At 38.1% G+C, this 20,707-nt stretch overlaps 1 long non-coding RNA gene across 1 annotated transcript in view; it reads left to right on the top strand.

The window, feature by feature from the left end:
* The first annotated feature begins 618 nt into the window (after nucleotides 1-618).
* The window catches only part of LOC107131335 (uncharacterized), an 85,158-nt gene continuing 65,069 nt past the window's right edge, over nucleotides 619-20,707 (top strand). The window contains exon 1 of the long non-coding RNA XR_009493061.1: nucleotides 619-1,308. This is a non-coding gene — a long non-coding RNA (uncharacterized lncRNA). The remainder of the gene's footprint in view (nucleotides 1,309-20,707) is intronic.

Below are 20,707 nucleotides of genomic sequence, written 5' to 3'. Positions count from 1 at the left end.
CAGTCCATGGGGTCGAGAAGGGTCGGACATGACTGAGCGACTTCACTTTCACTTTTCACTTTTATGCATTGGAGAAGGAAATGGCAACCCACTCCAGCATTCTTGCCTGGAGAATCCCAGAGACCGGGGAGCCTGGTGGGCTGCCGTCTATGGGGTCGCGTAGAGTTGGACACGACTGAAGTGACTTAGCAGCAGCAGCAGCAGCAGCAACCTACATAAGTGCTGATTTATCTCCAAGCCAATCAGGATAGAACTCCTTTATAGGATTTTATGAATTAATATAGTATTGCCATCCAAAGTTAGACAAATGTCACATATACACAGCATATATGCATACATACATAGAGATATAAATAGCGATCTAATAGTTTCTATTGTAAAATTTTAGCCATGAGTCAGGTAAACACAATAATATAAAACTTACTAGTGAAATAATTTAAAAAAAAAGCAATGCAATACAATAAAAACTTGGCTGTCATCTTTGTGCCAATTCCTATTTTTATCAAACTTTTGTTTCTGGCAGGTGAAACAAGGTTACCTGCTCAGTGTTAAAACTTTTTATCAATATTTGTGGAGGGGGCCTTAATATTTTCTTTTGTCCTGATATGTAGTCACTTTAGGTATTCCTGAGTCCCCTGAAAGCTCCTGGTAGAGACAGCCACCTAAAATCCAAGTTACTGTAGGGAGCTGAGGGCTGGAGTATGAAGGAAAAGGTCTGGCTGGGTGGATGGAAGCGTGTAGAAGGTAGAAGCTTGAAGGTGGACATATCGAAGGATTCAGGGCAGCTGGAGGGATGGTCAAAGGTGATAAAAGGAGGAATGAGGAGCAGAGCAAGGAATAAGGAGAGGTCTTAGAGGAGCCAGTTTGGGGAACACATTGAAGTTTCAAGATATCCTTAGTAAAATCACTCCAACAGAAAAGGAAGCAGGCGAAGTTTGTGCCTTAATGGCAGAGCATAGAGTTCTCAGAGGTCTGTGTAAATGGTGGTTTCAGTCTAAAAGAAGCTCGCATGTTCTTAAGTAACTATATCTTGCGAATAAAGGAGCTTGGGACCCACTCTAACCCAGCCTTCAGAGTATAGTCAGATTCTTAAGAATTAAAATTTAACTTTTTTGTTCTTTAACAGGCTGTCATCCAGAGCACTGTCTAAGGAGTTGGAGTCACCAGTCAATTTCTGATTAATCAGACATGATCAAAGACAGAGGTTTCAAAGATGCACACTTGGAGTTCTGGGTGAGAGACCCAGGGGTCCACTGATGAATCTGATCCTGTCTAAATCACGGTACTCTTGGAACACTTATCAAAATGGTAAGGAAGTCTTCAAGACTTTTGAAATAGAGGCATTACAGTATGGTAGAGAAACCAGGCTCACTTCTGACTATAGCAAAGACAAGTAGTTATTTAGAGCCAAGGAACAGGGGGAGAGATCGGTGGATAGAAAATTACTAAGAGGAGGCATCAAAGGCAGGGAAATTCTTGCTAAACTGACCCAATGGGATTTTGCTAAAGGCAGGTCAAGAACTTAAACATTAGATGCTGAGGATGAAGAACTTGATTGTATACCAAGTGTATCAGATATCAAAGGTAAGGGGGCTCTAACTTAACTGACTTAGCAGGATTCCTGTTAAGAGGGGGTCTTAGTTTCTTCACCTGTTTAATGGGGCTAAAATTTATAAAGACTTCAGAGGACTGTTGTGGGAATTAAGCAAAATAATATATAAGAATAATTTAGCACAATACCTCACATATAGTGAGTATTCCATAGCCCTTAACCATTGTCATTAATATCTTCCTCATGACCAGTGAGCAGTATATTAGTGGGGCTTGGTAGGTGTTCCTCAGATGAGTGTTAGTCTGAAAACTATTACTGGCCCATGATGAAATAAGTACCCAGATTGAGAAAAAGCATTTAAATAATTTTATAGCAATTTACCAGAGTAATTTTATGCCAGTTGAATCTGATGATTAAAAGGGCTTTTGTTATATATGATTTTTTATTTTAATTTTTCTAGAAATCCATCGTTACTGTATTTTATAAAAATAACTGACTGTAGTGGATTTGAAAGGGAAAAAAAAGGAATGTTTCTTTACTATGAATGCTTTGAGGATTGTTGGTCTAGACTTGAGATAGAAATTAGGGACCTGTTTGCATACTGATTTCTGATTGGCTAAGAATGTGACGGTCTGTGTTTAAAAGCTGCAATAACACAGATAAAATCTAGCCTTTCCATGTCCACTATGGGTTTCTCTTCTCTCTTTACAGTGGTTATCTACAATGTCTCTGTATACCCAGGGTAGACTATAAGCAGCGTTCCTTAATTTTTAAAATTAATTCACTTATTCATAAACTTAAGAGTTTGCTGTACATGCATGCAATCATACTGATAATAGTAATAATCGCAGACTATTTGGTGAGGTAGTACATACAGGGTATGTTTTAATTTTGACCTGTCTTATGCTATAGCATATTTGCAAACTTAAACTTGCTTGTACATTTGTGGCAAAGAAATGGTAGCTTTCCCTATCTTAAGCAGGTGAGTGAACATCATTGAGAAATGACTTAAACTCTACCTACACAATCATTGAAAATGAAATTGAGTCAAGCTCCTGTTGCTGCTTTAGCGCATGAACTGAGTTTGCCTATTCCCCCTTCATCAAGCAGTGGTTACGGCATCCGGTATGCACAGTCTTGGCTTCCCAGGTGGCTCAGTGGAAAGAATCTGCCTGCAATGCAGGAGATGCAGCTTTGATCCCTCAGTCGGGAAGATCCCCTGGAGGAGGGCATGGCAACCCACTCCAGTATTCTTGCCTGCAGAATCCCTATGGACAGAGGAGCCTGGCAGGCTGTAGTCCATATGGTCACAAAAAGTTGGACACGACCGAAGTGAATGAGCACGCATGCACAGTCTTAGTAACTTGTTCATGGACATAAGCAACCAGAACTGCATATTGGTTAAATTTCTATTATAAAATAATATTTTAAGAAATCTAAGGAGAGGGTATTCTGAGTTATACCAATTCAGGATTTAAGTTTATGATATGTAAAATATTCTGCCCTGCTTCTTGTCTCCTGAATGATTGATGTCACTTGTAATTTAGAAGGGAAACAAAGGTAAAATGCTTTTTTTCAGTGTACAATAAACTACAATTTTCCTTATACTAAATTATCTCCTTTCAAGAAAGTCTTTTTCTTTCTTCCTACCAGGAGCTCATGCTTTTTCCTAGGTGGTATTTTAATGTTTTTACGGTTTGCATTTTCTTAACAGATCTTTTCTGTAACCAACTTAAAAACACCTTTTGATCTCAGATTCATAATTATCTATGGAATTTTCTTTGTCCCCTTTTCACAGCACAGCAGTTTCTTACAGGAAACAGTAAAGAGCAGTATATTAATAGAAAGATCCAAAGTCCTTGATGAATTTAGTGTGATCGTGTGCATTATATAAAGCTTTTGTGTTTGACTGTCCTTTCTTGCCACATGGAAGCAAGGCTGGTCATATTGATTTCACTAGTGGCTTTATGTATCTCATTATCACATGAGATAATGTCTATGAAATCAATTTAGACATGCATTAAATGTATGCAAAATGCAGAATATTAATATTACATCATCAAAGAGACCCTGCAAGGTACCTTTCTGTATTTCTTGTAAGAAATTTATATAAATCAGTGCTGAGCAAGCAGTATGTTTGGATGACCTTGTGCTCTATAAGCAATGCATTAGTATTGAGAGTCTGTTCAAAGGTTGGATCTTTGCTTTATTTACACTTTTACAACCTAGAAACTTCTGTCCTATAAGCTGTAATCTGGAACCTCTCTTAAAATAAACCCTCCTCCTCCCCCACACCCTCTACCTATCTGGGGAGGTGGGTATAATATTCTTATTTATTATAAAAACCAGCTTAACTAAAAGGGAAAAAAACATTTAGGGATCTATGATTATTGAAATTTTCCTTCCATTTGTCCAGTGAGTGCCAGTTCTTATCTTCTCAGGAGTATTAGTGGTTCAACTTGGAGTAAAAATATTATTTCAGAGAGCCACTTATTTGAGGACAGAAGGAAACATTTGTGGGTGTAGAAAATAGAATCCTGTGGAAGTTTCTTTCAAATGCAAATCATCCTTTCTAATTTGGTCTCAAATGCATTTTCATTGTTTCTTGTTCTAGACCCCAGGGAACATAGCGCTGAAAAAAATCCCATGCCCTCTCGCAGTCCATGTGATAGTTGAAGGATATAGTTGTTAAATAAGATACATAAGAAGGTGATGATGCAGTGTAGAAAAAAATCGAGCAAAGTAGAGGGCACAGAATATGGGACTGGGGCATTAGAAGGAGGGTCACAATTTTAAATTAGAAAAGAGTAGACTTTGGACATGGAGAGCTGAGGAATGTGTAGAAAGAATAGTCTATCCCTGGGCAGTTTAGAAGTGAATGCTCTGAGCTGGGAGTATGCCTCATGTCTCCCCTGAAAGGGCAGAAGCCCAGTGGGCTGGAGCAGAGGGAGCGAGGGGAGAGTAAAAGATATAAATGGGTAGAAGGAAAGCAAACTGTGCAGGGAATATAGGCAGAGATTTGCAGGAGGTTGATTGGGGAGGAGGAGAGGGAAATGGCAACCCACTCCAGCATTCTTGCCTGGAGAAATCTCAGTAACAAAATGTTAGGAAGTGAGGGAAGTAGAATTGAGCAAAGGGAAATGTTAAGCCAGGATGTAATTGCAGCAGAAATTCTGCAAGTTCTAGAGGAGCTCCAGAACTAAGTTAATCCTTTAGAGTTGGCCCAGACTGAGATGAGGAGCCTGGACCCTTGAACTCCTGAATTAACTAGTCATTGGATGAGAGCTGCTTCTGGGAAGAGAGGCCAATCAAGCAGGAGGCCATATCCTTTGACCAAGGGTGATTGCTACAAAAGGACTCACATGTACAGTATTAGCAGCCCATATTCCCAGAAGCTGAGAAAATAAGCACCCTTTTCCTGTAGATCTTCTGAATGATACCCAATAGCATTCACCTCAGTGAGGTATAGGGGATTTTCAAGCCAAGTGCTGAAATTAGCTTACTTGTTGCATAAGCATCATCTGGCTTAAAACTCAACATTCAAAAAACTAAGATCATGGCATCCTGTCACATCACTTCATGGCACAAAGATGGGGAAACAATGGAAACAGTGACAGACTTTATTCTCTTGGGCTCCAGAATATGCAGGGGGTGACTGCAGCCATGGAATTAAAAGACACTTGCTCCTTGGAAGAAAAGCTATGACAAACCTAGACAGCATATTAAAAAGCAGAGACATTGCCAACAAAGGTCCATCTAGTCAAAGCTATGGTTTTTCCAGTAATCATGTATGGACGTGAGAGTTGGGCTATAACGAAAACTGAGCACCAAAGAATTGATGCTTTTGAACTGTGGTGTTGGAGAAGACTCTTGAAAGTCCCTTGGACTGCAAGGAGATCAAGCCAGTTGATAGTAAAGGAAATCAGTCCTGAATATTCATTGGAAGGACTGATGCTGAAACTGAAGCTCCAATACTTTGGCAATCTGATGAGAAGACCTGACTCATTGGAAAACACCCTGATGCTGGGAAATATTGAAATCAGGAGGATAAGGGAATGACAGAGGATGAGATAGCTGGATGGCACCACTGACTCAATGGACATGAGTTTGAGCAAGGTCTGGGAAATGATGAAGGAAAGGGAAGCCTGGCATGATGCAGCTGTGGGGTTGCAAAGAGTCAGACACGACCAAGTGACTCAAATGAACTGAACTGAAGCATCCTTCTGGGTTGATATCAAGAATAGAAATAGAGACCTTCAGTGATTATTTCAGAAATCAAGGCAAGAGATGTGATGGTTTGGATGAATATACTACTGGAACATTTCATGGACTGAGGAGCCTGCAGGGCTTCAGTCCATGGGATCCCAAAATATCGTACAGGACTGAGTGACTGAATGCATGCGCGCACACACACACGTAATAGAAGTGATGAATATTAAGAATCTGGTTGCACTTTGATGTAGACACAGTAGGATTTGAAGACAGAGCAAGTGAACAAAACTGTCATGCATGATTCTGACAAAGGACGGAGTTACCATTCTTTGCAAAGACAATAGGAGCAGCCCACTTTAGATGGAAGTTCAGGAATCCTGTTTTACACCAAGAGTATAATATTTAAGTGGAGATGTAAAGAAATCAACCCTACATATGCATTTGAAAAATAGGTCAGAATGGTCATATTTATTTGTGGCAGATGAAGCCTTCTTGCTGCTAACCTGAAGAAAGTGAGATCTTTTATTTGTCAATGATTTAAAAATCTTCAGCAATTTCCCATTAAGTGGTTCAATTTCTGCCGGGAGCCAGCACGGGAGTGCCCACCCCATGACAAGATCATGTGGGAGAGATCTGGTGGGCAAGGCGAGCCAGAACTCGAGGGGTGCCCCTCTGGGCCTGCCTGAGTGTCTACCCTGAAACCAAAATTTGTCTGTTTTACTATTTCACCACTTTCACCAACTCTTCTGACATTAACGGGGGGCTATCCCCAACCACCTTTCTCTGTAAGAAAATCAACTTAAAACTCTAATTAATAAGTTTCCTGGGCATAATAGGAATGTTTCAATTCAAACCCCTCTGATGACTTTCTAGCTTGCCTGACAGGTTTGTTCAGATTCACAGACAGGTTTGTTCAGAGACACAGGAAGCTTAAGATATTCGAACAATGCAGAGCTTCTCAGAGAGTTAAAGTTGTTAAATAGAGCTAGTAGAGGATTTCTTTGTTGAGCTAATGCTTGCTGCCAAGTTTCCATATCCCTTACCTACTGTGTCTCTGGGAGTGTATTGATTAATATAGTTGGTGTATAGAAATGTAAGTAGTAGCTTTAATGTTTGTAACCTTGGACCCTTGAGTTAATTCTTTTCTTGTTATAGCCCAACACTTTTGCCCTATAGGAATGCAACTTTAATGCTTTTGGAGGGTGAGGCCTGACTTTAGAATTACCACCTTTAGAAAAAAAAAAAAGTTTTCTGAGGAAAAGGGTCATAATATGTTAACAGGCCTACTGGCCAGAAGATGATGTAAATCACCTAAAACTTTTGCATATGATAAGTTTGCAGAAAGAAAGCCTGGCTTCGATAAAGATTAAGGACTGCTGACCTTGCGTGACTCTACCCCTTCCCCCATTATCCTCTATGCACAACTTAAGGTATAAAAAGTACTTTGGAAAATAAAGTGCGGGCCTTATTCACTGAAGCTTGGTCTCCCCACGTCATTCTTTCTTGCTTTCTGTTCTCTCCTTTTGTCTCTACTCTTCCTTCGGCCAAAATCATTGGAGCGCGGGCATCCTCTGGGACCACTTACTTGCCTGGGCTTCTAAGACCCACTGGAGAAGGTGCCTAAGGTGGGGCACCTTCCGCGATTCGAGAGAGCGCCTGCGGCCTACGTGGTCAGTTCAAGTCCCATGCTGGGGCTCTATTGATTTCCCGCGTAAACCAGTTATAATGAGCCTCTAATAAATCTCTTTATTCTAATCACCAACGCTGTCCTCCTGAGGGAATCCCTGGATCCAACCGGGGCTGGACCTGGTAAATTTCAAATATTTTAGTTTAGACCTTCTTAATAACTTGAGTATTCATATAATTTTAGTGAATTGCTTCAAATAAAAGGAAAAGTATGCAGGATATTACAGATACCTATGTCTACCACGTAATTATAACAAATCTTTTGTTTTGCCTTTTTACATTTAAATTGAACTTTTGTTCTTATTCTTGCTCTCTCTACACAGTTATACTTGCTTCTGCCTTTGTACGTTCTCTCAATATCTCTATACGTGTAGGTATAGATACAGCTCCAAGTTATTTGTATTGACACATATGGTAGTCCATTATATGGCTTTACCACAATATATTTATTCTTTCACCTGTGATAGATGCTCGGGCTGTTTCTATCTTTTCACTATAGCAAACAATGATATAATAAAGTATTATTTTCCATGTTTCCCTGAATATTCTTCATAAATTTTCAGGAGTGTGTACTTAAGAGAGGCATTACTTAATAGAAGGAAGTTACATATCTTCTACTGTACACAATATTGCCACAATACTTTTAAATAATAGGCTAAATTGCACTGTCCTCAATAGGGTGTGAAAATTCCAGTTCCTCTGTATTTTTGCCAGTACTTGGCATCAGTTCAGTTCAGTCACTCAGTCGTGTCCGACTCTTTGCGACCCCATGAATCGCAGCACGCCAGGCCTCCTTGTCCATCACCAACTCACTTAGACTTAAAAAAAAAGTCAAAGAGCTTATGGTCATGATGTATTATATTTTATTGTTTATATTTTTATTTCACAGACCTCTAGTGAAATTGAGCATATGTTAATTTTTCATTGGCTATTTGTCTTTTTTCTTCTGTGGATTGTCTAATCAGAACTTTGTTCATTGTATTTATTGATTGATTCATGTGTGTAAGGCAGAGAGATGTATATATTTTGAAATCCAAACATTGTCATTTTAGTTCATTGCTAATAGCATATCTTTAATGTGGTTTTAGGCCTTTTACTTATATAAAGGTTTGATTTTACATAGTCTTCTTTAATGCATCACTCTGCTCTTACAGTTTGTACTTTTTCTAATAGTAATATATTCTCAATATTTTGGTTATCAAATAATAGTGATCTTTTATTTTGAAAATTTTGTTTAAAGTTTACTTTTTACACTTAGATGTTTAATATCTGGAAATAATATGGAAATTATTTTTGTGAACTATTTAAACTATGGATAAGTATGAATAATTATTTCAATATTATTCATTAAATAATTCTGCCTCTAAATAATAAATAATGCAATATTTGTTATTGAATAATATTATCAAGTTTTAATATATTTGTAGTCTTTTTTTTTTCTGTGATTGCTAGTTGAATTATTGGTGAATCTGTCTATTTCTATGTAAAGCTGTTTTATTTTGATTACAATTATGTGGTGAGTTTTGATATATCTTAGGGCAAATTTCCTCCCTCCACTCTGATTCTTCAAAGTTACCTTATTATTTTTGGTTTTGTGGTGCTAGATAAGCCAGATAAATAATTAGATAAGTAGCAAAATAGATAAACTAATCAAATTCCATGAAATGCCCTGATTGGATTTTAATATAGTTTGCATTGATTTGATTCAATAATTTAATTTGGAAATCATTGGTAACTTTAACATTTTGCTATTTTCTCTATAAAGACTTGTGCATATTTTGTTAGTTTATTTCTGGGTTCCTTCTTTTTTATTGTGTTTGGTTCTAATTTAAATGTGACTTTTTAAAATCAAAAACCATAGCACGGCCCTGCTGCTGCTTCTGCTAAGTCGCTTCAGTCATGTCCGACTTTTTGCGACCCCATAGACAGCAGCCCACCAGGATCCGCCGTCCCTGGGATTCTCCAGGCAAGAACACTGGAGTGGGTTGCCATTTCCTTCTCCAACGCATGAAAGTGAAAAGTGAAAGTGAAGTTGCTCAGTCGTGTCCAACTCTTTGGGACCCCATGGACTGCAGCCCACCAGGCTCCTCCGTCCATGGGATTTTCCAGGCAAGAGTATTGGAGTGGGGTGCCATTGCCTTAGCAGTTAATATCCACACTTTAAAAATCTTTATTACATTATGACTCAGTTCAGTTCAGTTGCTCGGTAGTGTCTGACTCTGAGACCCCATGGACTACAGCACGCCAGTCTTCTCTGTCCATCACCAACTCCCAGAGCTTGCTCAAACTCATGTCCATTATGTCAATGATGCCATCCAACCATCTCATTCTCTGTGATCCCTGTCTGCTCCTACCCTCAATCTTTCCCAGCATCACAGTCTTTTCCAATGAGTCAGTTCTTCTCATCATGTGGCCAAAATATCGGAGCTTCAGTTTCAGCATCAACCCCTCCAATGAAGATCCAGAACTGGTTTCCATTAGGATTGACTGGTTTGATCTCCTTGCAGTCCAAGAGACTCTCAATAATCTTCTCCAACACCATAATTCAAAAGTATCAATTCTTTGGTGCTCTGCCTTCTTTATGGTCCAACTGTCACATCCATACATGACCACTGGAAAAACCATAGCTTTGACTAGACGGACCTTTCTGGGAAAAGTAATGTCTCTGCTTTCTAATATGCTGTGTAGGTTTGTCATAACTTTTCTTCCAAGGAGCAAGCATCTTTTAATTTTGTGGGCTGCAGTCACTACCTGCAGTGATTTTGGAGCCCAAGGAAAAAAAATCTGTCACTGTTTCCATTGTTTCCCCATCTCTGTGCCATGAAGTGATGGGACTGGATGCCATGATCTTCATTTTTTGAATGTTGATTTTTAAGCCAGCATAATCTAACATTATGATTAGATGTATACAAGTCTTTCCTTTAGTAGATTATGAACTCTTTGGATGCCATACGTGTCATGTCTTCAATAAATGTCAGATGGTTTAAAGGAATGACTGAATGACTGTATTTCAATTACTCTTGCTTAAGCCCTTTGTGGTCCATTTCTCTCTGTTGTTACCTATTCTGTCAAATTAAGTTGGTGAAAAACTAAAGATCTCAGAGTCTGTGATGGGCTATAGATTCTTTTGCCTCTTAGTGTGGACTTGACTGGCTGATCTAGAGAGTGGTAGTATAAGGATCTCTTCCACAGCACTTAGGATTTACTGCTTGAACCTGACTCAGGTCTCCAGTTCTGAGGCAGTAATGGTAACTGCTGCTTTGATGGATTCTTTATTGTGACTTATCCTTTCCTGAGATGAAAATATTTAGAGATTACCACACTGTGCATCAAGGGAAGCTGTTGAAATGGAAATGGTCTGAAGTTGAACATGGAAACACTAAATCTTTAGATGTTTCTCCAAATCTGTTCCATAAGTGGATTATTTCCAGATTTATTCTGCACTATCTCTGTTACAAATAACCTCTGGGGTGGTCTGTCTTCCTGTCAGGCGGAGTGTTTGACACATGAATTCTCCTTCCAGAGCAAGGAAAACATTAACAAATAGAAGAAAAATGCAATAGTGAAAAGAGATTTGAATCTGCAATTTAAATAAATTTGCAAATAGAGGTATTGATTTATTCTGAATGTCCTTTCAAGGTTGGGCAAAGACCTCAAGATTGAGGACTTTTGATTTTTACAGTGTTTTGTATTATGGATAAAATATTCTTTGGAGTACTAGCAATAATGCACTAAGTTTATAAAGAAACTACTTAAAAGACTTTTTTTTTTTCTTTTTATTTCCCCTGTAAGAGCCTTTCATGTTTATCTGTGTCCCCTGTCTCGGGAAGGTCAAGTTTCCACCCCCATGTTTGTAGTCTATATCTTTGGTCTGAGTGTTTTTCACTAATCCTGTCTCTAATGAATTTGATTAGTATATTTCTCATTTTATTCTTCCATTTCACTGCAAGAGATAATTAAAAGTGCTCTCATGCAGATAAGGAAAGGCAGTCATAGTATAGAAATTCTCTCCCTCAAAGTAAATGTTCTCTTTTCTCACCAAGGTGTAAGGGAAACATATTAAGGTGGTTGTGGCATGTGAGCCTGAAGCGAAGAATGGCTCTGTTCTCTTTAAATAGTCCCACATACTTTTCCCTATGGCTTCCCAGGTGGCTCAGTGGTAAAGAATCCACCTGCCTATGTAGGAGATGAGGTTTAAATACCTGGGTCGGGAAAATCACCTGGAGAAGAGAATGGCAACCCACTCCAGCAAAATTCTTGCCTGGGAAATCCCACGGACAGAGGGAACTTGGTGGGCTACAGTTCATGGAGTCACCAAAAAAAAGTCGGATGCAACCTAGCGACTAAACAACAAATACCCCATGGAGAAGGATCAGTTTCTTGTGGTAATGTAAATAATTTTCAGCAACAGTGATAAAGATCCTAGTATTAACACTATAAATAAAGAATTCCAGGTAGCATTGAACACATCCATTCTAGGAACTACATTATCTCATTATCTACTATACTACATTAACTACAGTATCTCACTAAATACAACTTTTTTTTTAGATAAATATTGTTCTCATTATTTTACAGATGAGAAAACTGAGAAACAAGTAAAATCGCCTTTCTAATGTCACACAGCTAGAAATAGCTGATGCTCTTCTGACCTTCAAACCAGTACTTCTAGTTACTGTACTTTTCCCTCGTAGCTCAGTCAGGAAAGAATCTACCTGCAATGCAGGAGACCCGGGTTTGATTCCTGGGTCAGGAAGATCTCCTGGAGAAGGAAATGGCAACCCACTTCAGTATTCTTGCCTGGAGAATCGCATGGACAGAGGAGCCTGGCAGGCTGCAGTCCATGGGGTCGCAAGAGTCGGACACGACTTAGTGACTAAAACACCACCACCACCTTCCTCATTAAAATAGTGGTAAGACTGTAGAAAAGGAACACATAGGATGCTACTATATATTTGCCCTTATGGATGCCATGAAATATCATAGAAATAAGGATTTTTTTCTATAAATTTAGGACAACTTGACTCGTTTTAACTTTTATTTCTTTGCAGAACTTAAGATTTAATTATATGTTAAGCACAAGTTAAACCATATGTAGAAGTTTTAATGGCCAGAATGGAATTTCTCATCGAGAGTGTCCCAAAGTCTACTTTGAAAAAAAAGATATTCTCTGTTAATCATTTGCAACTTTTTTGACCAGTGTGCCTTCTTTTGAATACCTCCCCTCTCTTTCTTCTTTCCTTCATTCCATCCATGCATCCATTCTTCATGACTAGAGCTATTGGATGTATACCTACCAAACGGTGGTTATTCTTGTTATGAACCCTGTTCCCTAAAGGGGTGCCATTCTACTCTTAATCTACCATAGGCAAATTCATCCTGGTTACTGAAGTACTTTCTTTGTCTCCTATGTTGGCTATATACAAATCTTTTCATGTTTACTAATTGCAAAGCTTTTAACTTACTGAGCTGGCTTGGCTGTGTACTGAGCTAGAGGCTCACCCAGGCTCATTCAGAGGGCTTAAAATAAAGCGCACTGCCAAAAGCAGTCATGCAAGAAGGGATCAGTGTGTCTGGAGTGCAGGAACCATCCACTAAGACTTTCCTCTTTCTATCTATCTCTTCTTTTCCTCTCCACGGGATGATTGTTTACTGTAGCTGAGAAAGATGTTCTAGGATGAAAAACTTGATTTAATGTAAAGGTTTAGCAAAAATCTTCCCTTTGGTAGGATTAGTTACACTTGTAACATTGGCAGAAAAATCACTCTGAAATAACTACACTATAGGTAAAAGGGCTCAGAGAAGAGGTGGGAAGCTACATATTTCAACCAAGTGTCTGAAAAGGATACCTTCAGTTTTAATTCATGTTTAGAAGCATCTTCAAAGCAAGGACATACTTTTAGTGTTTCCAGATATGAACTGGTGGTGAACTCAAGTTACAAACTGAATCACTGGGACATTGATAACTCAGAACGATTTTCTCTTATTTAATTGGTTTCAGTTGTTTTATTAAGGGCCATTATAAGGAATTAATAGAACCATCACATCCAGTGTTCAATATTCAGAGACAGAATGAATACTGAAATGTATGTATATGCTTCTTTGTTATTAGGCTGTCTATGACTTACTAATAGTTTTTCTTAATTTCTAAAGTCCAATTACAAGGAGACCAGCCTCTCTTTTTATTTTTTATATTTTTGGGGTTTCCAAAATATATGTACTTTATATGTTTTTCCTGTTTTAATTTATTTTTTTATTGAAGGATAATTGCTTTACAGAATTTTGTTGTTTTCCGTCAAATTCAACATGAATCAGCCATACGTATACATACACGCCCTCCCTTTTGAACCGCTCTCCCATCTCCTGTCCCATCCTACCCCTCTAGTCCAATACAAAGCAACTGTTTGAGTTTCCTGAGCCATGCAGCAAATTCCCATTGGCTATCTATTTTACATATGGTAATGTAAATTTCCATGTTACTCATTCCATACATCTCACCCTCTCCTCCCCTCCCCATGTCCATAAGTCTATTCATTATGTCTGTTTCTCCATTGTTGCCCTGTAAATAAATTCTTCAGAACCATTTTTTCTAGATTCTGTATATATGCGTTAAAGTACGATATTTATCTTTCTCTTTCTGACTCACTTCACTCTGTATAATAGGTTCTAGGTTCATTCACCTTAACAGAACTGGCTCAGATGTGTTCCTTCTTATGGCTGAGTGATATTCCATTGTGTATATAAACCACAACTTCTTGATCCATTCATCTGCCAGTGGACATCTACGTTGCTTCCTTGTTCTAGTATTGTAAATAGTGCTGCAATGAACAATGGGATACGTGTCTTTTTCAATTTTGGTTTCCTCAAGGTACATGCCTAGGAGTGGGATTGCTGGGTCATATGGTGGTTTTATTTCTAGTTTTTTAAGGAATCTCCATACCATCTTCCATAGTGGCTGTATCAATTTACATTCCCTCCAACAGTGCAAAAGTGTTCCCTTTTCTCCACATCCTCTCCAGCATTTATTGTTTGTAGACTTTTTGATGATGGCCATTCTGAATGGTGTGAGGTGATATCTCATTGTAGCTTTGATATACATTTTTCTAATAATGAGCTATGTTGAACATCTTTTCATGTGTTTGTTAGCCATCTGTATGTCTTCTTTGGGAAAATGTCTGTTTAGGCTTTTTTCCCACTTTTTGATTGGGTTATTTTTCTGGTATTGAGTTGTATGAGCTGCTTGTACATTTTGGAAATTAATCCTTTGTCAGTTGTTTCATTTGCTATTATTTTCTCCCATTTTGAAGGTTGTCTTTTCACCTTTCTTATAGTTTCCTTTGCTGTGAAAAATCATTTAAGTTTAATTAGGTCCCACTTGTTTATTTTTGGTTTTATTTCCATTACTCTAGGAGGTGAGTTATAGAGGATATGCTTTGATTTGTGTCATCCAGTGTTCTGCCTATGTTTTCCTCTAAGAGTTTAATAGTTTCTGGTCTAACATTTAGGTCTTTAATGTATTTTGAGTTTATCTTTGTGTATGGTGTTAAGAAGTGTTCTAATTTCATTCTTTTAAATATAGCTGTCCAGTATTCTCAGCACCATTTATTGAAGGGGCAGTCTTTGTTCCATTTATATTCTTGCTTCCTTTGTCAAAAATAAGTTACCCAGAGGTGCATGGGTTAATTTCTGGGTTTTCTATCTTGTTCCATTGGTCTATATTTCTGTTTCTGCGCCAGTACCATACTGTCTTGATGACTATGGCTTTGTACTATAATCTGAAGTCATGAAAGTTGATTCCTCCAGCTCCATTCTTCTTTCTCAAGACTGCTTTGGCTATTTGGGGTCATATGTGTTTCCATATGAATTGTGAAATTTTTTGTTCTAGTTCTGTGAAAAATGCCCTTGTTAATTTGATAGGAATTGCACTGAATCTGTAGATTGCATTTGATAGCTGCTACTGCTAAGTTGCTTCAGTCGTGTCCGACTCTGTGCGACCCCATAGACGGCAGCCCACCAGGCTCTGCCGTCCCTGGGATTCTCCAGGCAAGAACACTGGAGTGGGTTGCCATTTCCTTCTCCAATGCATGAAAGAGAAAAGTGAAAGTGAAGTCGCTGAGTCATGTCCAACTCTTAGCGACCCCATGGACTGCAGCCTACCAGGCTCCTCCGTCTACGGGATTTTCCAGGCAAGAGTACTGGAGTGGGTTGCCATTGCCTTCTCCTTCATTTGATAGCTAGCATAGCCATTTTTATAATATTGATTCTTAACATGGAGTATCTCTCCATCTGTTTATGTCAGCTTTGATTTATTTCATTAGTGTCTTACAACTTCCTGTGTACAGTTCTTTTGTCTTCTAAGGTATGTTTATTCCTAGATATTTAATTCTTTTGATTGAAATGGTGAATGGGATTGATTCCTTAATTTCTCTCTCTGATTTTTCATTGTTAGTATATGGAAATGCAAGTGATTTCTATGTATTGATTTTGTATCTTGCAACTTTGCTAAATTCACTGATTAGCTCTAGTAATTTTCTGATACTATCTTTAGGGTTTTTAGATGTACAGTATCAAGTCATCTGCAAACAGTGAGAGCTTCACTACTTCTTTTACAGTCTGGATTCTTTTTATTGCTTTTTCTTCTCTGATTGCTGTGGCTAGGACTTTCAGAACTATGTTGAATAATAGTGGTGAAAGTGGACACCCTTGCCTTGTTCCTGATGTTAGGGGGAATGCTTTTAGTTTTTCACCATTGAGAATAATGTTTGCTGTAGGCTTATCATATATGGCCTTTACTATGTTGAGGTAGGTTGTGTCTATGCCCATTGTTTGAAGAGTTTTAATCATAAATGGGTGCTGAATTTTGTCAAAGGCTTTTTCTGCAGATATTTATATGATCATATGGTTTTTATCTTTCAGTTTGTTAGTATGGTATATTACATTGGTTGATTTGCATGTATGGAAGAATCCTTGCATTCCTGGAATAAACTCAATTTGATCATGTTGTTTGAGCTTTTTGATGCATTGCTGAATTCTGTTCACTAAAATTTTGTTGAGGATTTTTGCATTGATGTTCATCAGTGATATTGGCCTGTAGTTTTATATTTTAGTGTTGTTTTTGTCTGGTTTTGGTATCAGGGTGATTGTGGCCTTATAAAATGAGTTTGGAAATATTCCTTCCTCTGCAGTTTTTTTGAAAGAGTTTTAGAAGAATGGGCTTTAGCTCTTCTCTAAATGTTTGATAGAATTCTCCTGTAAAGCCATCTGGTCCTGGGCTTTTGTTTTTAGGGAGATTTTTGATCACAGCTTCAATTTCAGTGCTTGTAATTGGGTTGTTCATAATTTCTATTTCTTCCTGATTCAGTCTTGAAAGGTTGAACATTTTTAAGAATCTGTCCATTTCTTCCAGATTATCCATTTTATTGCCATATAGTTGTTCATAATAGTCTCTTTTAATCCTTTGTAGTTCTGCATTGTCTGTTGTAACCTCTCCTTTTTCATTTCTAATTTCATTGATTTGATTCTTTTCTCTTTTTTCCTTGATGAGTCTGGCTAAAGGCTTGTCAATTTTGTTTATCTTCTCAAAGAAACAGCTTTTAGTTTTAATTAATATTTACTATTGTTTCTTTCATTGCTTTTTCATTTATTTCTGCTCAGATCTTTATGATTTCTTTCCTTCCACTAATTTTGGATTTTTTTTTGTTCTTCTTTTTCCAGTTGTTTTAGGTGTAAAGTTAGGTTGTGTCTTCAGTGTTTTTCTTGTTTCTTGAGATAGGGTTGTATTGCTATAAACTTTCCTCTTAGGACTGTTTTTGCTGCATCCCATAGGTTTTGAGTTGTAGTATTTTCATTGTCATTTGTTTCTAGAAGTTTTTTTATTTCTCTTTTGATTTCTTCAGTAACTTGTTGATTATTTAAAATGTATTGTTTAATCTCCATGTGTTTGTGTTTCTTACAGTTTTTTTCTTGTAATTGATATCTAGTCTCATAGCATCGTGGTTGGAGAAGATGCTTGATATGATTTCACTTTTCTTAGATTTACTGAAGTTTCATTTGTGATCCAAGATGTGGTCTATCCTGGAGAATGCTCCATGTGCACTTGAGAAGAAGGTGTACTCTTCTGCATTTGGATCGAATGCCCTGAAGTAATCAATAAGATCCATCTTATCTAATATATCACTTAAGACCTGTATTTCCTTATTAATTTTCTGTTTTGATGATCTGTCCATTGGTGTGAGTGGGGTGTGAATGTCTCCTAGTATTATTGTATTACTGGCAATTTCTCCTTTTATGTCTGTTAGTGTTTGTCTTGTGTATTAATGTGCTCCTAAGTTGGGTGCATTGATATTTACAATTGTTATGCTTTCCTCTTGGACTGATCCCTTGACCATTATGTAGTATCCTTCCTTATCTCTTGTAATCTTCTTTATTTTAAGGTCTATTTTGTCTGATATGAGGATTGCTACTCCAGCTTTCTTTTGTTTCCCATTTGCATGGAATATATTTTTCTATCCTCTCACTTCTAGTATTTAGGTGTCTTGAGGTCTTAAGTGGGTTTCTTATAGACAGCATATATATGGGTCTTGTTTTTGTATTCTTTTGGCAATGCCAAAGAATGCTTAAACTACCACACAGTTGCACTCATCTCACACGCTAGTAAAATAATGCTCAAAATTCTCCAAGCCAGGCTTCAGCAATATGTGAACCGTGAACTTCCTGATATTCAAGCTGGTTTTAGAAAAGACAGAGGAACCAGAGATCAAATTGCCAACATCTGCTGGATCATGGAAAAAGCAAGAGAGTTCCAGAAAAACATCTATTTCTGCTTTATTGACTATGCCAAAGCCTTTGACTGTGTGGATCACAATAAACTGTGGAAAATTCTGAAAGAGATGGGAATACCAGACCACCTGATCTACCTCTTGAGAAATTCGTATGCAAGTCAGGAAGCAACAGTTAGAACTGGACATGGAACAACAGACCGGTTCTGAATAGGAAAAGGAGTACATCAAGGCTGTATATTGTCACCCTGCTTATTTAACTTATACGCAGAGTACATCATGAGAAACTCTGGGCTGGAAGAAGCACAAGCTGGAATCGAGATTGCTGGGAGAAATATCAATAACCTCAGATATGCAGATGGCACCACCCTTATGGCAGAAAGTGAAGAGGAACTCAAAAGCCTCTTGATGAAAGTGAAAGAGGAGAGTGAAAAAGTTGGCTTAAAGCTCAACATTCAGAAAATTAAGATCATGGCATCTGGTCCCATCACTTCATGGGAAATAGATGGGGAAACAGTGGAAACAGTGTCAGACTTTATTTTTTGGGGCTCCAAAATCACTGCAGATGATGACTGCAGCCATGAAATTAAAAGACACTTACTCCTTGGAAGGAAAGTTATGACCAACCTAGATAGCATATTTAAAAGCCGAGAAATTACTTTGCCAACAAAGGTCCGTCTAGTCAAGGCTATGGTTTTTCCTGTGGTCATGTATGGATGTGAGAGTTGAACTATGAAGAAAGCTGAGTGCTGAAGAATTGATGCCTTTGAACTTGGTGTTGGAGAAGACTCTTAAGAGTCCCTTGGACTGCAAGGAGATCCAGCCAGTCCATTCTGAAGGAGATCAGCCCTGGGAGTTCTTTGGAAGGAATGATGCTAAAGCTGAAACTCCAATACTTTGGCCACCTCATGTGAAGAGTTGACTCATTGGAAAAGACTCTGATGCTGGGAGGGATTGGGAGCAGGAGGAGAAGGGGACGACAGAGGATGAGATGTCTGGATGGCATCACTGACTCAATGGACGTGAGTCTGGGTGAACTCCGGGAGTTGTTGATGGACAGTTAGGCCTGGCATGCTGCGATTCATGGGGTCACAAAGTGTCGGACATGACTGAGCGACTGAACTGAACTGTTTTTGTATCCATTCAGCCAGTCTGTGTCTTTTGGTTGGAGCATTTAATCCATTTACATTTAAAGTAATTATTGATGTATATGTTCCTATTGCCATTTTCTTAATTTTTGGGGGTTGATTTTGTAGATCCTTTTTCTTCTCTTGTATTTCTTGACTAAAACAGTCCCTTTAATATTTATTGTAAAGCTGCTTTGGTGGTACTGAATTCTCTTAACTTTTGCTTCTCTGAAAGCTTTTTATTTCTCCATCAATTTTGAATGAGATCCTTGCCTGGTACTGTAATCTTGGTTGTAGATTTTTCCCTTTCAACACTTTAAATATATCCTGCCAGTCCCTTCTGGCCTGCAGAGTTTCTGCTGAAAAATCAGGTGTTAAGCATATGAGGTTTCCCTTGTATGTTACTTGTTGCTTCTCCCTTGCTGCGTTTAATATTCTTTCTTTGTGTTTAGTCTTTGTTAGTTTGATTAGCATATATCTTGGCATGTTTCTCCTTGGGTTTATCCTGTATGGGATTCTTTGTGCCTCTTGGACTTGATTGACTATTTCCTTTTCTGTGTTGGGGAAATTTTCAACTATAATCTCTTCAAAAATTTTCTCATACCCTTTCTTTTTTTCTTCTTCTGCTGCTGCTAAGTCACTTCAGTTGTGTCCGACTTTGTGTGACCCCATAGATGGCAGCCCACCAGGCTCCCCCATCCCTGGGATTCTCCAGGCAAGAATACTGGAGTGGGTTGCCATTTCCTTCTCCAATGCATGAAAGTGAAACATAAAAGTGACGTTGCTCAGTCATGTCTGACTTTTAGCGACCCCGTGGACTGCAGCCTACCAGCCTCCTCCATCCATGGGATTTTCCAGGCAAGAGTACTGGAGTGGGGTGCCATTGCCTTCTCTGTTCTTCTTCTGGGACCCCTATAATTCAAATGTTGGTGAGTCTGATATTGTCCCAGAGGTCTCTGAGACTTCCTCAGTTCTTGTCATTCTTTTTACTTTATTCTGCTCTTCAGAAGTTATTTCCACCATTTTATCTTCCTGCTCACTGAGTCGTTCTTCTGCTTCAGATATTCTGCTATTGTTTCCTTCTAGAGTATTTTTAATTTCAGTAATTGTGTTGTTTTTCTCTGTATGTTTATTCTTTAATTCTTCTAGGTCTTTATTAATTGATCCTTGCATTTTCTCCATTTTGTTTTCAAGGCTTTTGATCATCTTTACTATCATTATTCTGCATTCTTTTTCAGGTAGTTTGCGTATTTCCTTTTAATTTATTTGGACTTCTGTGTTTCTAGTTTGTTCCTTCATTTGTGTAGTATTTCTCTGCCTTTTCATTATTATTATTTTTTAATTATTGTGTT

This window comes from Bos taurus, chromosome 26 (genome assembly GCF_002263795.3).
Source record: "Bos taurus isolate L1 Dominette 01449 registration number 42190680 breed Hereford chromosome 26, ARS-UCD2.0, whole genome shotgun sequence".
In the NCBI taxonomy this organism is placed as follows: Eukaryota; Metazoa; Chordata; class Mammalia; order Artiodactyla; family Bovidae; genus Bos; species Bos taurus.
This window is presented reverse-complemented; position numbering and strand designations above follow the sequence as displayed.